Below are 17137 nucleotides of genomic sequence, written 5' to 3'. Positions count from 1 at the left end.
CAGGGCAGCGGCAAAGCTCAAAGGCTTGTCATCCTCCAGCAGCACTGCCTTCTCTTTGTCCAGTGGGAGAGATTTTTTTACACATGGCACCTTTGAGCTGGCCTCCCATTACTAGTGTGCCTTGCTGAAGAAAGATGTATAAGCCTTACATGAGGCTTGTATAAAGGTCTGCCCCAGACATATCATACACTCAATGTAGTTGTTTGCTGCAAGGGAAGAGTGACAAGTTCAGCACACTTTCAAAGGTGCCATCTTGTCTCCTTAGGTGAAAACGAGGCAGTTGCTAGAGAAAATCAGTTCACACAAAACCCAAATAAAATAAACCAAAAAAACAGAACTACACTAACTGTAGGGCATTGTTTAAACCAAAAACTACAAATGACTAGCCTACAAAAGATGTCCAGAAAGAATTCTAATAGGCCAAGTCGAAGCATCTCTGCTCCTCACAGGGGTATGCCCCTCCCCCTAGTCACATGACCCTGGATGGGGACAGCAGTGAGCCCGGTTTTGTGACTGGAGGAGGTGAGCATTTCCAATAGACTGCTAAACTATTTATATCACCCAGTGTTGTATCCATTTTCTCTCAAAAGCATGCTCATTCATGCTTTTGTAACTTTGCCATACTTGCCATTTTAACTTACAAGAACAATGATTACATCATTAAAAATAGCAGCATTTGGCATGTTTTGCAAATGGATCAAATCAAACTACAGTTTCCAAATACAGAGTTCTTTGTTCACTGACTGACTGGGCAGTTAATCAGAAACATAATACTGTGATTCTACGTTACCAAACACTAATGCATGGTATTTTACAGTTCCCATGTTGCGCTGTTGTCTAAAGTCCTTTTTGTGTAAAATTTATTCTATTTATACATCAAACTGAACTCAATTCTAAACTTTTACTGTCCCAGAAATAAAAGACATGCAGAGAGCTCATCTTAACCTTCACTGCATGAGCCCCTTGCTCATTTTTGCCTTTCACAAAAGAATGATTTCTTATGAACTAGCAATATTTTTGCATGCATGCATCAATTTTAAGGCATTCATGTTACAGAGGGTAATAGTAGTTGTGTCTGTCAGTCACACTGAATTTCTGCAATGTTCAACATTACCAGGAAAGAGATATGCCATAGTACCTATTTCAGCTCTTAGTCGTAATGGTTTTGACATTCAGATGTTAACAGAATGGCACTGAAAGCTGCCGGAGGAAGCAGTATTATATGACAGTGCTGAAGAAAATGTGAGTCATGCCCATTCTGAGGCCAAACTGAGCAGTTACAGTCATATTTGTACATCGTCTTCCTTACATTTCACCAGGTGAGGATGGTTGGGAAGGTTGATGCTTTAAAAGAACACTTGGATGGAGTTGAGCTGGCATTTGTAGAGCAGTTTGTTTGGGGGCGCGGTGCTCATGCATGGAGCCTTACTGTTTGTAATGCAGGTTGCTGCAGAGACCAAGACTGCTTTCTATCATCTGTGTTTAGTTTGCCAATGTCCTGTTTTCTTAGACTGTGCAAACCAGGCCATGCTCATTCATGCTTTTGAAACGTTGCTGTTGTAAAAATGTTTTACATTGAGCTGCCCTTGAGCCTACAGCTCATTCAGAATGCAGCAGCCCAATTCATCTCAGTGGTTAAATGACAGGAAAACATTTTGTCTGTTTTAAAATAGCTATGTTTGTAGCCAGTTTATTTACAAGTTTAATTCAATGTGTTGGTTATAATAGGTAAAGACCATCATGGTCTAGGACCTACGTATTTGAAGGGCTATTGATCCCCATATATCCCCAAGCTTTAACTGCAGCTTTCTAGTTATTACCATCCAGTTGCTTAATGTGGCCCCCTAGGTATCTACTAGCACCTGTTCATTTAGTACAGTAGCTTCTACTGGGTGCACCAGGCTCCCTGAGAAGGTGAAGAGGTATCATCTTTAGAAGTTGTAGGTGGCACATTTTATTTATAAGAGCTTTTAATGGACTGAAACTGTAGTAAAGTCTTCTTGGAGGGAGGGTGTAAATAGGGTTGTCATGAACTGTGGACTTAGAAGCCATGTGTTTGTTGCAATTTTCCCAGTTTGTCCACAATTTCTGGCTCTAAGGCCTTCTTAGGCCCTCAGGGCAGTTTCTTTTGCATGTGCTTACTGAAAATTTCTTTTTATGGAGAGGAAGATCTAATCCTTCTCTTCCTGTATAGAGCCCCATAGGAAATTCAGAATTGAAGATTATTCTTAGTCTATTCTGGATGACTAATGGCCCCATCCAAGGGGCGGGGGCAGCAAATCCATCTGTGGGAGTGGTGTATGACCGCTCCAGCAGATTTGCCCTCCCCAGGCACTTACCCTGGTAGAAAGGACTGTTTGATGTTATATGAGAAGCTCTTTTCTTATGATGACAAAACTTGTCTTAAATTACTGAGGTGGCTTCCAATACCTGCAAACAATCAGCCACAAGGAATCTTAAGTAGTTTTTTCCAGTCAGAACAGACAATACTAAGTTGGAAGGACCCAATGGTCTGTATAAGCTGGTTTCCTGTGTGTTCATGTGAACCTTCATAGGCACAAGGTTATGAGCAGCCTTGGGCTCAAGGTTATGAGCAGCCTTGGGCAGAAGAAATGTGGGGTAGAATTTTTTTTGCAGTCCATGATAAGTGGGGTGATACCCGAGAAAAAACTACTTCTTAGTAAGGAAAGGGGGAAAACACACAAAGAGGTTAATGTGCAGTTAAGTTCATAGCACTCTTAGTAACAACTAGTCTCAACTTTGAATGCACTCCAATCATAATTAATTTTGATGATCCTAAGCTAAATTAAAACCAATGGGTAGCCCTGCATGGGAGGAAAAGTATGAGGGCACCATAATTGAGCCACCCAATAGTGCCTGGTAGGCTACCTGAACCTAATTTAAAAGCACCCTATATATACAGCAATAGAAGCAAAGTGGCAGGTGATCATTCAAACAGAATCAAAGGTAGCTGTTGTACCCATGCCCAGACACAGTAAATTTGTGTGAATGTGGCGCTTTTCATTAGGCAATCAATAATATATTTTATTAGTTCCAGAACACTGCACCGAGCCCACTAAAAGTAATCTCAGTCCAGTGTTTTGAGTGTGAATACCACAATTAACCTAAGGGAAGAAATAAATTAGTTTCCCTAAAATCTGGAGGTTTTCTGGTTGCAAAAGTCCAATTACAAATTAGCAAGCTGTGTATAGTCAGATAAGAAAACATCCTAGCCTCAAAGCTGCAAGTGCTTGACTTGAAAAATCCTCAAAGATTCAGGAAGTTGAAGTTACACAGCAATTGAGGACAGATGGCTAGGGATGCAGAAGGGTTATTTTTTAACTTTTTCTTGGAAGCTTGGCAACTATATTGTTTTTGACTTTGCCACACTCACTAGTGCAAATGGGTCGAAGGCCTCTTTGGGTCTAAGCTGGCCTAAGTCAGGTTTGGGATCCACCATTAACCCGAATGCAGCAGCAGAGGATCCATTAAGCTGCTGCAAACACATGACAAGATGTTCTGTCATATCACAAGCAGTCCACAACTGTGATTTTAAATGCTGGTTTTATGTTTTTAGTGTAATCTACTACCTGAAAAGCTGCTCAGTCTCAATAAAGGCAGGAAAACCTGCATCAACACAGAAAGAAAGGTGATGGGATGCCACAGTTTACAACAAAACTCCAACCCAAACAATATCTAAACATCAACAGGCCTCCCTCTAAAACAAAATGATCTCACATCTTTTTTCTAAAGGATAGACATCACCTTATGCAATCTAGTTTGGTGGTAAACTGAAAGAATGCTCATATTTGTACATTGTAGGCTAGGTGGTGATTGCTGTTCAATTCATTCATTTTTTTCATAGATGTTGAAAAAGGTGTCCAGTGAAAAGAATCAAAAGGTTGCAGAACATCTGTTTGAGACACAGGAGAGCTGTTTCCAGTCAGAGTAGACAATAGTACTAGATAAGACCTCTGCATTCAGCGACTTTCCCCCTAAATCTAAGCCTTGTTTTCTCTATACTACTATTCCCATTCCACATGGCTTTTGTACATGCAGGTCCCATGATTCCCAGAATAGCCTTTTTTGGTGATCAGAAGAACCCCTCCTTGCTTTTTCACCAACAGAAAAGCTGGTAGATCAAGGAAGACCTCTCAATTTAAAACAATCAACTGAGAATCCTCTGCAGTGATGCTAAACTGGAAATGTTAGATCTTTTCATCAGTAAACCCATTAGATTACTGCAGTGATGCTAAACTGGAAAAGTAGCTCAGTAAAGAAAGTGCCTTTATCTTAGTTTGATAGTGCCACTATGTTTTTCCAATCGATATGACCCATGCAGATTCCCTTCACCAATATAAGTGGTCAGGGATACAACAGCTGGCACATCAACACAATGCTTAATTCTGCCTTTATCCAAACACTATGGGGACAGCAGGGAAAGTAGGAAGATAAAAGTGAAAAACTAGATCCACAATTAAAAAGTCAATAATTCATAAAATAGAATAAAATTGTGGCACAGTTCATAGCATACTGCCAGTAACTAAACAGATGACTCTGATCAGGCTGCCAACAATTGCAGTATTTTTTGAGTCAAAACAGCCAGTCTTTCAGAAACAAAAAAAAAGTTTCTTCCCAGCTGCAATTTTAGTGGGAAATTGGGGTGAGTAAGCCTATGGAGCAAGCACGCAATGGGTCACTTGTTCTAGGCTTGTCTACAAATTAGCTGCAGGTGATGCGCAGCAAGAGTTTGCTTTCCATTTGGAAGCTAATTTGGAAACAAGTTCTTCTGAACACCTGGTCAGGAGCTGTTGAAAACTTTTGCAACTTTGATCTGTAATGGCTCTCTTTGTCCTCTTCGAAGCGGGTGCTCAACATTCATATTCTCCTAAATATGGGTTTTGGTCACCTACTTTGAAATCAGTTTGATTCTTCTGAAGCAATCCCCCCAAATCGCAGAAACTACTTGGGAATAATTGGCTTCACAATTTTAGGCTGGGATCCAGAGAAATGTGCTGGTGCAAATTTGCATTCACAGATAGGAGGGGGTTTTTTTCCCACTCCTGAGCAGCAGTCCTCCATTCCCCACATACTTAGTGCAACTGGAAGAATTTTAGAAGCTTTGGGGGCAATATTTCAGGAAGAGAATTAAGAGCAGCTCCTTGTGCTTACATAAAGGGGTTCTCTAGATACACCTGTAAATTGTATGTGTGGTGAACTTGGCAAGGAGTCAGGCCTAGATTTATGATCACCTGCAGCCTCAGAGGGGCACTTGTCACTAATTCTCTATTGAACTGTCAATTCTAGAGCTGCTGAAATAAAGACTCAAACCATTCATTTTACTTATGAAGCTGGAAACAATGATCTGCATAGTCAGTGTTGAATTAATATTATTTAAAAAAACATGAGGGCAAATTTACATCTGTGCTGATTCAACAACTCCTGCGAGTGATAATGATGTCATTACTGCAGGGTGGTGGGGCTTGATGTGCAACTGGGGCACACACCATTTTGTTATGTGGGGGGCCTGTGCCCCCCACATGAACAAAAGGCATGCGCCCGGGGACATGGGTGACCCCATGTCCCTATAGGCCTTATGCCTCTGCCCCCAACTATTACATTGTCCTGTTCCAATGTGTTTCCATCCTTCTTAAAATGCAAAAACTGGATACTGTACCCCAAATGAGGACAGAGTAATGCAGAGTAGAGCAGAACTATTAGTTGTTCTGATTTGGATTCCATACTTCTACTTAAGGCAACTTGACCCAGTACCCCAAATGAGATTAACACTAGGTATTGTGATTTGAGGTACTATGCTTCTAACAGCCCCGTTCAAAGCCCTTGACAGTGGCACGTAGTGTTGCTGCAGCACTAACCTGCTGACACCAAGAGGGCTTTCCAGTGCAGGGAGAGAGCAAAAAGCAACCCCTCCCCTGCCACCAGAAAGCCCTCCATAGGCTTACAGGACTTTCACTTAATTCCGAGGACCAGGGCACTATGCTCCCAGCCTGAAACCCCAGGTGGGAAGCAACTAACATTGACACCACCCCCAGAAATTTCCCTGCCTGCCTGCCCATGCTGGCATCTGATTGGGACCCCAATGTCCCCCTGCTGTGACTCAGAAAGTGGCCCCAGGATGAGCAAACATGCCGACAAAGGTCGCAGTGCTCCGTCAAGTCCTCTGGAAGGGGCTGTGATGTGAGTCTTACTTTTTTTTTACTATGCTTCTATATAATGGAGCTTAACCTTTTCTAAAGCCTCAACACAATGCCAACTCATGCTGAGCTTGTGATCATCTGAAGGCTTGAGACCTTGCCAAGCCAGGTATCTCCCATCCTGGACCTATATAGATTAGTATTTCATTTGCTGTTGGGGTGGTGGACTGACCATTTCATTCACACAGAAATTACCTGGACAGTCACTGCCCTAGACAGCTGTTGGTGACCAAGCCCAGTAGCTCTGCCAGGGCCTTACTGGAAATCATTGTCAGCTGAACTGCATTTCACCGCTTCCATGTTGTGGGACTAGGCAACCCATAGTTCAGTAGCTAAATGAAGGGCCAGTTTTCCAAGGAAATCAAGACTTTATTATTTATATTTTAGACTATATCCTGCTCTTCTCCTACTGCAGTGGGACTTGTGGTGGGTAACAACAAATTAAATCCATTGAAAAACAGAGACAATTACAATATATCCATAAAATACTAATAAGATGATGCCCTAAGTTCCCGGCAGAGCAGTCGTCAAAGAATAACAAACCTTCCACAAAGAGAGTGAGGAGGGGAGCTGAGGGGAGCATATAGAAGATCTAGAAGAGGTGTATGTATTGGTGGGGGGGAGGGGGCTCAGATGGTGTCATTGCTACTTGTGGTCAGTAAGTACAATAAAGCTTTCTGGAGGCCTTAGGATAGTCATAGAATTCTATGAGTTACTGTTTAAGAGTCCCTGTTGACTCCAGATTTTCCAAAGAAATAAATCCCATTAAACATACCACTTCATTACACAGTGAAGATATACTACACAGTGAGGATATACTATAATAAAAAATGTAACTGTCTACAGTACAAATAATGTTTTATCTCTTTTCACACACACACACACACACACACACACACACACACACACACACACACACACACACGTACCATATTTAATTATGAATAAAAAAACTCAAGTACTGAAGAACTGTTTTTCTGGCAGCTAAGGGGATCACTAGGGGGAGCTGAGCCCTTTGTAGAGAAATGGTGCATTTGATTTATGAACATATCTAATAAAAAGTGTTAATACATTGGCCTCAGTACTAAATGTAGTCCCAAGGAGTGGTAAAATTGAAGTATTTATATATTATTTACAACTATTACATGAAAATGTGTGCGTTGAATGTGCAAAGAACCAATTAATGTACTTCTGTGCAGCCAAGAGGAAAAAAGTTTAAAATAAAAACAAAATTTGCAACATTCTCTTTTCCTACCCAAACACATCATAGCGGAGCATGTTCAAACAAAAGTCAGGGATGGATTCTCTGTCAGGCTGGCTTGGCCAGAGACATGGGCAGTTTTTGCTTACTCTTTAGCTTGGTTTACTTGTTTGAGCCATCTGTAATTATTTCCCCACAGCGTTCCGTCTTTTTTTTTGCTTGCGGCATGTTGCAGTCCATTTCAGAGGAAATCACAGAAATTCTCCCATGCATTGACATTAGAAAACAAAGGACCTTGGGTGTATGTTTAAAAAATAATAGAAAAATGGAAGCCCTACCAATTCTGATCATGCAGAAGCAACAATAGTTGGGACATATTTACTTTCTTTCTTTCTTTCTTTCTTTCTTTCTTTCTTTCTTTCTTTCTTTCTTTCTTTCTTTCTTTCTTTCTTTCTTTCTTTCTTTCTTTCTTTCTTTCTTTCTTTCTTTCTTTCTTGCACAGTGGAAGCTTTTCCTTGCATTAATATTTATACAATTATGGTATAAATAAAATAGTGGAGTGGTCTAGGAAGAAAACTATAAATAAAACAGTGGCACAGAGGGAAAGTGTCGAAAGTGATAGCTCTTAATACCATTTCTTTAATACCATTAACAGACAAGCCTGCCTACTGCCGACAGAACTGTGAATTTAAGAGGAACAAATTTGTGACATGTCTGCTCCCAAGACTCATTTAGATCCAGTCCACTGCTCCGTATAAAGTGTCTCATACATCTGTTCCATTTTTGACCAAGTAAATGCTGACAAATCAATTGTTAACAGAAGCTGAGGGAGTGTGATTTGTCCCTTTTAAATCAAAGAGATGGCTTCCACCAGCTTTTCTACTGGCACAAGGGGGAGGAGGGGCAGTCTCATCAGCTTCCACTCCTCACTGCCGCACCATTTTACATATTCTTTCCATATCCATTCCTAGTACAGCTTCCCTGTTCCACCATCAGAAAAACTTATAAGGTCCAACGTGCTGAATCTTAATATTTCATGTTCTCTTTTAAAATTATTATTCTATGTACTGCTCTTGAAGGAGGAACTGTATGGGTATTTTAGAATAAAAATAATAATTCAGACTCAGGAAACCTAATTTTTAGCTGTGGTCTTGGCCCTGTCAGTATCACATTGCTTTTGAGTGCAAAGACATCGCAGCTAAATGCATACTTCTGAAGACCTGTTCTACCATTATCTTAGCCTCATGGATACAGTACAATATGGAATCATTACTACTGGACCATTACGCTACCAAGTGTCCATTCATCAAACTTTGTATCCCTTCTGTTTATACCTGAATCTCTGTGTGTATGTGTTAGAAAACAGGGGTCCAAATTCTTTAGCTTAGTGGGCAGCAATGGTTCTTGAGAAGCAGTAGGTTGCATTTGAAGGCTATCTTCCTTGAGCGGAGAGAAGAAGAAGAGTTGGATTTATATCCCGCCTTTCTCCCCTGTAAGGAGACTCAAAGGGGCTGACAATCTCCTTTCCTTCCCCCCCCCTCAACAAACACCCTGTGAGGTAGGTGGGGCTGAGAGAGCTCAGAAGAACTGTGACTAGCCCAAGGTCATCCAGCTGGCATGTGTAGGAGTGCACAGACTAATCTGAATTCCCCAGATAAGCCTCCACAGCTCAAGCGGCAGAACAGGAAATCAAACCCAGTTCCTCCAGATTAGAGTGCACCTGCTCTTAACCACTATGCCACTGCTGCTCTGCCATGCAATAGGAACAAGATGGCCAGGACACATTTGCTTATGTGGGTTGCTAAAGGCTACTAAAATGTGTGATCAAGCTACCATTTTATTCTTCACATTGACAGGGGCCTTGGGGTATACTCCATCCCTTCCAGTGGTGGGATCCAAAAATTTTAATAACAGGTTCCAATGGTGGTAGGATTCAAACAGTGGCGCCGCCACATACATGCACCTCCAGTCCCTATTGGGCAGGGAGGTGCTTTAGTAACTCCTTCTCAGCACTCAGAAAAAATTAGTAACCACTTCTACAGAAGTGGTGAGAACTGGTTGGATCCCACCTCTGGTCCCTTCCCTTCTCCTCTCACACAAATATGGGGCTATGTTTAGCTATCAACATGCATTTATGCAGAAGAAGCCGCCTCGAGCCCTCCGAGGAAGAGGGCTAGAAATCTAAAATATAAATAAATATAAATAAATAAATAAGAAAACTCATGGCTATTAACGATGAGAACTGTATATTATCCTCCTCCTCCTCCTCCTCCTCCTCCTCCTCCTCCTCCTCCTCCTCCTCCTCCTCCTCCTCCTCCTCCTCCTTCTTCTTCTTCTTCTTCTTCTTCTTCTTCTTCTTCTTCTTCTTCTTCTTCTTCTTCTTCTTCTTCTTCTTCTTCTTCTTCTGTTATGATCAAAAGTAAACCTGTGAATTCCAGTGCTAGGAGGCAGCCTCAGAGGAGAAGACTTGGCCTCCAAGCCCAATTTGCTAGCTGTCTGATTCAGCTGGGCTCTTCAAAGTAAAAGTACATGAAAATACCACATTCTCAAGTATTTGTAATGGTGAGGTAAGAGATACCTTCAGGAAGTGCATTGTAACACTCAGAGCCTGATTACAGCAACCATCTAGTTGTTGCCCTAGTGATATAATTTCCAAACAACAGGTGGTGTCTGAATCCAGAAAAAAACAAACAGGGGAAACTGGAAGACCTTCTCTTCTGCCAGTGATTTGTGAGTTTCTTCCTAATTCTCCATGCTAGCCTGTTAACATGAATGGCAATTGTAATAGTATTTTTTGCAATCATTCATGTAGAAAGAGATTACTATCATATTTTCCCCAGACCAAGAAAAAGAACTGTCATGTTATGGTAGATATGGGGCATATTCAGAATGTTTATCTGGAAGTGAACATACCTACAGCCAACAATCAATCCTCTGAGCTTTCCAGTCTGCTAGTTCTTCATGGCTATAAAGAGGGGGGAAACCCATCTATTAGAGCTTTATAAGCATTCCTTTTTTTCTTTTTCTTTTTGCTTCACTCTGCTCTGTTCCCAAGTCAAACATTACTCTTGAGCTGACAAGAGATGACAGGTATCCACTTACAAGTCAATTGAATCACAAAATAGTGTACTTTAGAGCCATAATTATTCAAAACAATGGTCAGCCTTCACCATAATTTAGTATATGGACATTCCATGATCCTACCTGCCTTTTGGAGTTAACATGTCCTTTTGCATCTCTTAGAGGACACAATGATGTAATTTGATAAGCTGTATTGTTTTCCCTGAAAAAACAGGAAAACTTATAGTATCATAGATTTCAGTAGAAGCTTGGTTATCTTAGGTTTTCCATTTTTTTCTCAAGTGCCAGTGTTTACATACATTTATTTAAACATTATCTATATGCTATTAGGATGCCAGAAATTACGGATCCCTCTGTTTAAAAAACACATACTTTATGCATGAAATGATTTAAAGAAACAAGGGAAAACAACAGAATAATGAAAGTTTACAACGAACCCATATTCTAGCACCTACAGTCAAATCCTGTGCATATTTCTTCATAAGTAAGTTCCATTTGATTCAATGATACTCTCACGAAATTCAGTTGGGCTCAGTCAGGCTCAGTCGGGCTCAGTAACTGTTCAGTTTGTGTAGGATTGCCGTAAGTGTACATAGAACTGCAACCTTAATGGTCATTATTGTCTGAGTCCAAACAACCCTGATCAGTTTCCGTATGTATGTATGTATGTATGTATGTATGTATGTATGTATGTATGTATGTATGTATGTATGTATGTATGCAAATCTCCAAGGGAGACTATTCCAGAGCCTGGTGGCAATCACAGAAACAGCCCTCCTGCATGCTCCCATCCTAATCTCTTGGCAGCAGGAGGTACCAACAGGAGCTCCTCCCTCTGTGACCGCAGTTCCTTGGCAGGTACATATGGGCACCCTCAGGTAGGCAGGGCCCAAGCCATTTATCAATATCAACAACTTGAATTGGGCCTGGGAGCATATTGGGAGTCAGTGCAGTTCTGTGAAGACAAGTGTGATGTTCACCAGCTAGATGTACCAACTAACAGCCTAGGTGCCACATGCTGCACCAATTCCATCTTCATGGGCAACCCCACATAGAGCACATTTCTGCAATCCAGTCCAGCAAAATACCCTCCTGCTTCATTGCCCTCAGATCCCAGTATAACATGGAGCCCAAAGAGGGCAAGGGTGCTCAGCAGGGTAAGGGTGCTCAGGAGCGATCATGTTGATGGCCCTCCTGATCTCACCTTTCCAAAGGGAGACCAGAGCCTTGACAGGAGCACTGGCCGTATTGCCAGGAAAATCTCCCAGAGCTCTCAGGAATCCTTGGGATTCCATCATCCTCCAGCTCAGGCAGGGAGGCAGCTGGGCAGCGAGGTGAGCAGTACATAGCAGCAGTCCCAAGTTGCCTATCCAACCAAGTACCAAGAACAAACTGTGCACGCCAGCCACAGGAGGGTCATCTGGTAAAGGTGATGGAATCTCTATGGACCACAGCTACTCCCCTACCCTTCTCCACAAGCCTAGGTTGGTGCTGAACACAGGGGGCAGAACTGCGTAAGTGCTGCCCCCACCCAGTTCACCCACCCAAGTCTTTGTGTTGTACACCATGAAAGTCTGCTTGGCATTAGAGTTAAATGTTACACAATGCTTGATTTGTTCTCAGATCCCCCAACACTTGAGAACTTCCATGGGTTGCTAAACCATAGGAATGGGCAGACAGGTATTTAAGTCAATTGAGAAGTGGAAATGCCTCCATGATGCCTCCATAATATCTCCTCTGGAGGCTCTCTAGAATTTCAGAGAAATTGTACTGTAGAATCCAGATGCTCCATGCTGTCTAACACCACTTGGAAGTCTTGGGCCTGGCCTAAAAAAAAGGCCATTCCTATTTTAGTAACCAACATTCCGGGTTTTTTTGTGTTTTCAAGCAAATCCCTCGGTTAAGAACACCTGGTATGCTGAGAACAGTTTTTATACATACTCTGTAGGAGCTCAAAATGCAATCATTCCTTTTTGTTGTAATAATACTTGTTTAATTGGACATTCTTTTCAGCAAAGGGAGCATCTTTCAGTATTGCATCTCTGGCACTGGTTGGTTGCAAATGTAGAAGAATGTTGGATTTGGAGTGGAGAAGCATACAAATGTCTCCCCAAAGGATGATTTGGAGCTTGCCAATGAGGGTTCTTGTTACCCCCTGTTTGAGTGCTCCTAGCTGTACAGGTCCAAGGCAAGGAGGTCCCAGGCAAGGAGGAGTCAGGAAACCCTACAGCCTTTAACAGAAGGGGACAGATTTGGAATGGTTATGCTACCAGGGTATGGTAAAGGAAAATTGGCCACAATGTACAATAAATTGTTTTTGTTGAATCTTTTGCAAATGAGTCAATAAAGTTTTTTTAAGAGACATGTCTGAAACTGTTGCAAATGTGAATTGTGGTGTTACAAAACCGAGCAGCCTTAGACTTTGTGCTTTAGTGCCGGGGCAGCACATGTGCTGTAATTGGTCATGAATGTTGCACTTCTAAATAGTAGTGAGGACATAAATGCTCATATTTTATCAGTTCAAAATGCCCTTCAAATTTTGGGAAAAGATAAACAAGCATTGCAAGTACATTGTTATAGTCATGGCTTTGGGAGCCTTTGGGTGACTCAGTTGTATGGGATCATTATAGTAGTGTGCTTAGTAATGCTATGCTATTGTTTCCAATGTATTCCCAATTTACTTAACCTAATACTTGCTTGTAAGATACTGCCTATGACTTTGCAAATGCAAAATGAGGCAGCAAGAAATGACTCTTATGTGTATAAAATGCCAAAGGATGGATTGTAGTAAGCCAGAGCACAGCCATTTTGGGGCTAAAAAGCTAAATCAGAGAAACTTTAGTACTTTTAGTACTTTAGTACTTTTTCTCAGATTCTTGCCTTTTGAAGAGTTTGTGCTTGCTTATTGGAGGAATATGGTTATCACAAGGAAACTGACAATATGATAGAAACAGGCTAGAACTAGCCAGTGGTGTAGCGCCAATGGGATAGGGGTGCACCATGCCCCGGGCGCTGCAGCAGTGGGTGTGTGGCCTGGCTGTGGTGGTGGTGTGGCAGGGATGTTCTGGGGTGGGGCACGGGCAGGTGGTGCTGTGGCAGGGATGCAGGTTGTGCACATGCCCTGGGCGCAATTCCCCCTCACTTTGCCCCTTGAACAAGCTGAGATGGACAAACAACAGACAGAGATGCTTCGGTTGCTTACTGGCAGAGCAATAACATCTGGAATGTATAATTCTCTTTGTTTGTGAAAGCTGTATAAAAGAAAACAGAAAAGGTGTGTGCATTGGAATTTTAGTGTTTGAGCTCTTGAGTTCACCTTTGTTCAAATAAAGTTTCCCCCCCTCTGTCTCAGAGGCTGACTGGTTGTGTAAAATGTAAAACATGCCAGCCACAAGTGATCATTTTTAACTCTACTGAATGTTTTATGGCACTTTTGACTTCTATCCATCTCAGAAGCCTTCTGATGAGTAATTTTTAATGGACTGTGTTTCCCTGACAAGAACTTCAGCTTTGCTAAGGCAAAGTAAATGTCATAAAATATTCTATTCTACAGCAGCCATTGGCAAATAACTGGCATCTGTTTTTTGTTGTCTTGGTGCAGTTGTGCTTTTCAAAACAGAAGCTTCCATTTTCTCAATTATTTCCTTGTTAATTCAGGTCCTGTGGGGAATCTAAGACATTCTTAAAGGGGGGAAAATGAAAAACATTGTGGCTAAGATTGAAGGAGCCAAACGTTCTGTCTTCCTTTGATTTGGCTGTTTTCATAAGAAGTCCTGCATAATATTCCATGAAAGTGGCTGCTTTATCCTTTATTTTTGTGGGATTCATCCATGCAATGGCATTGTTTTTTTTCCCTACTTGGGACTAGGAGCTCTAAAGAATAACCATCATTTTGGAAAGGGCTCAGTAACAAGAGATATACTGCTCATAAACTCGTCCCTATACAGATTTGCATTTCTTATGAATGAGTCGGACAATGATTTTCTAACCTGGCTTTTATTTTTTCAAAGCAGCAGACTTAGTTCTGAAGCTATTGTACCTTCTGATGGCGATGATCAATGATCCTTGGGGAAAGGACAGTGAATTTTTCTTTCTCTCCAGAGTGCTTGCTTCAGGAGTCATAAAACTCTCTGTTGACACCATGTCCCCATATCTTTGTCAAATATTTAGAACTCAGTTGAACTGGAGGAAATTTGAACAAGTATTTTTATTTACTTTCAGGATCTCTTCATACTGCAGGATGGAATGTTGAGGTGCACAATGGCTGCTTTTTTGTATTGCTTAAGTTAAAAAACCTAGAAACGGAAGATTATTTAGTTATATTTATTTAAGACATTTACGTATCTTCTTTCCACTTTCATGTACTTAAGATGTACACTCCTTTCCACTTTCATGTACTTCTTTCCACTTTCATGCCTATTTAATAGTAAGGAAGCAAAATAAGGAAAGTCTATTTAATAATAAGGAAACCAAACTTACACACACACATGTTACCTACCAACAAAAATGAGGATTTTGTAATGTGTAGCAAGGTCCTCAGTTAGAGAAAGACAATTCTTGCCACAAATGTCACCTGGCATTCTCAACTTACATCCTCTAAACCCACATGTATTGTTGAGGAAGACATATTCCCGACCATGGTTAGGGGAAAAACAGCTGAAATAGCAAAAGCATGGCCTTGACAGAATATACTTAGGAATGTAGGGTGTGAATGAAGAAATGATAGGTATTTGACATCTTCAATATGAGCAGGGCACATAAATGGAAAGATAGTGACCAATTATGTTGTAGAGTGGCACAAATGCACCCAGTCACATTTTATAGACCTTAAAATAGTTGTTATGATCATGCCTGTACCAGAGATGGTTAAACAGTTCTAGATTGGACATCCAGATATATAGCCATTTCTCAATAGCAGTCATTCTCACACAAGGGTAGTTTATCTAGTTTGGATTATCTAGAATGGAGGTGCAGTGATATCCATAGGAAGGCACAGACAGACTTCATTTTAATTTGACACTGGCTGCAACTTGAATGAAAGCCCAATTAATTTGTTGCTTTTAATTTGTGTTTGTTGATGAGGCAAAAAAGTCCCCTTGATAGTTATTAGAAATATATCAGAATCTGTTTTTAATGTTGTGGATCAGAGGAAAATGTCTTTATGACTGACTTCAGGAATTCTTTTGTTGCAGCATAAGGCCATTAATAGTCATTAGCACACTTTCAAATATATTGCCAGAGTGGTAATAAAATCAACACCTCCTCGTTTTCATATTGAATTGCTGCCAGAGTGCATTTGGTCTTGTCACTACATAGCAATGCATGTGATACTTAAGATATCAACCAAAACACTGAATAAAAACATAATTTCTTTAGTAAGCTGAGCCATGTTGCAATTTGATAAGAAATCAACTTTATTATTCAAATGGTTATGCAAAATGGCATAATTAAAATGAAGGACAGATGACAGCCTCTCCACGGTCAAACTCAAAAGATTATCTTCATTTGTAAGAGTACGTTTGATTGAGCAGACCAGGCTAAGTAACTATGACCCCGAGGTCTGCCTTTTTCTGTTCACCTTTTCTAAAGTCCTGGTGATCTGCTACCCAGACAAGGAATGACCAAATTCTATATTTTCTGAGGCTACTCAATTCTCCAGAGAGTAGGGTTACACAAACCCACCACTTCATTGGGGACAAGCTCTGTGGTAAACATAGGGCACATGCTTGCAATATACTCATGAAAACCGACGCCAAAATAAATTTAAGGTGCCAAAAGCCCTTTTGTCATTTTGATGCCACCAGCTAATTAACATGGTTATCTCTCTTGAACGTATCAGGGAGAGGTGTAACAGTACATCTTTCTTGCTTCTTCTGGAGCCAAATATTTCCTTATAAGTGATATTGTCTGCAAAAATTTCTCCATACCTTAATTAAAATATAGCAGGACTGTTAGAATTAAGCAGATTCAGAGGCCAAATCTGACTGTCACCAGTTGTCGTCCCATGTTTTTCTACTGGTCTCCTCTCCTCTCCTCTTCCCTTGAGAATACTCCTGTTAGAAGAATCTTTCTATTTGATTGAATTGTTCTGCATGCTGCCCTTGTCCTTGTTTCTGTGCAGGGTTGAGCCACAAGTCTAATTATCAACTTTGCCGTGATCTACCTGTACCTCTCAGTTCCCCTGCAGTCAGGGGGTTGATCTTCCTTCCCCTGGAATCCAACCCACCTTTAAAAAAATTTTTTGCACATGTATTCTAAGGATGGTACCTACTATTGATAAAATAAGATAAAAGCAGAGCATCCCATGCAAGGGATTTAAATTTCTTCTGTGAAAGAAGATGGGGTAAGAAGGGAGACAGGAAGGACATGTGAGTATCTGTTGGTGGGTATACATTATCAGCAGAGTGTAGCAGATACTACTGACCCAGATACAAATGCATTGCATATTATAAAGGTTTACTAACTAAAAGAGTAGTCTAACATGGAGATAAAACAATAAATACTATGCTGTACTGTTATATATTTACAGTTGTCTCAGCACATGGCAAGGACTGAGAGTCAGAGTTCAAGAGTCAAGTGTGGGAGAACAGAAAAATCACATTAACTTTATAACTTCAGGTATATGTGCTCACAAACATGC

At 41.0% G+C, this 17137-nt stretch overlaps 1 long non-coding RNA gene across 1 annotated transcript; it reads right to left on the bottom strand.

The window, feature by feature from the left end:
- Positions 1–14819: 14819 nt before the first annotated feature.
- LOC125440693 lies at positions 14820–16563 on the bottom strand. The gene is made up of 2 exons (XR_007245732.1): positions 16489–16563; positions 14820–14913 (listed from the first exon to the last, which is right to left on the bottom strand). It is a non-coding gene; the product is annotated as an uncharacterized LOC125440693 (long non-coding RNA).
- Positions 16564–17137: the final 574 nt, after the last annotated feature.

This window comes from Sphaerodactylus townsendi, linkage group LG11 (genome assembly GCF_021028975.2).
Source record: "Sphaerodactylus townsendi isolate TG3544 linkage group LG11, MPM_Stown_v2.3, whole genome shotgun sequence".
NCBI lineage: Eukaryota > Metazoa > Chordata > Lepidosauria > Squamata > Sphaerodactylidae > Sphaerodactylus > Sphaerodactylus townsendi.
Note: the sequence above shows the minus strand (reverse complement) of the source record. Positions and strands in the feature narration are given on the sequence as shown.